Source organism: Chrysemys picta, chromosome 2 (assembly GCF_011386835.1).
Source record: "Chrysemys picta bellii isolate R12L10 chromosome 2, ASM1138683v2, whole genome shotgun sequence".
Taxonomy (NCBI): domain Eukaryota; kingdom Metazoa; phylum Chordata; order Testudines; family Emydidae; genus Chrysemys; species Chrysemys picta.
In genome coordinates this window covers 172765270-172765538 of record NC_088792.1, presented here as the reverse complement: position 1 = coordinate 172765538, position 269 = coordinate 172765270, and positions in this window count along the sequence as shown.

Genomic DNA, 269 nt, shown 5'->3' with positions numbered 1-269 from the left:
CAGCACACATACAGGTAGGGACACACCCAACTGCAGTTACATGCGGACGCGGTGATCAGCTCTGCATGGGAGAGCTCCAGCTAAGGAACTTCCCAGCTACTCAGGCAACCCTCCTTCCCCCCACCCCCCAGAGTGTAAACCCAAAGTTATACTGTCTTGCGCTGCACAGGGAACTGTACAGCTTCAGCTCATGAAATTCACCCTCTCTCTCAATGTGGAGAGAAATATACAACAGCTTTCTGTCCCAAGTTATGACTCCCATACACTGG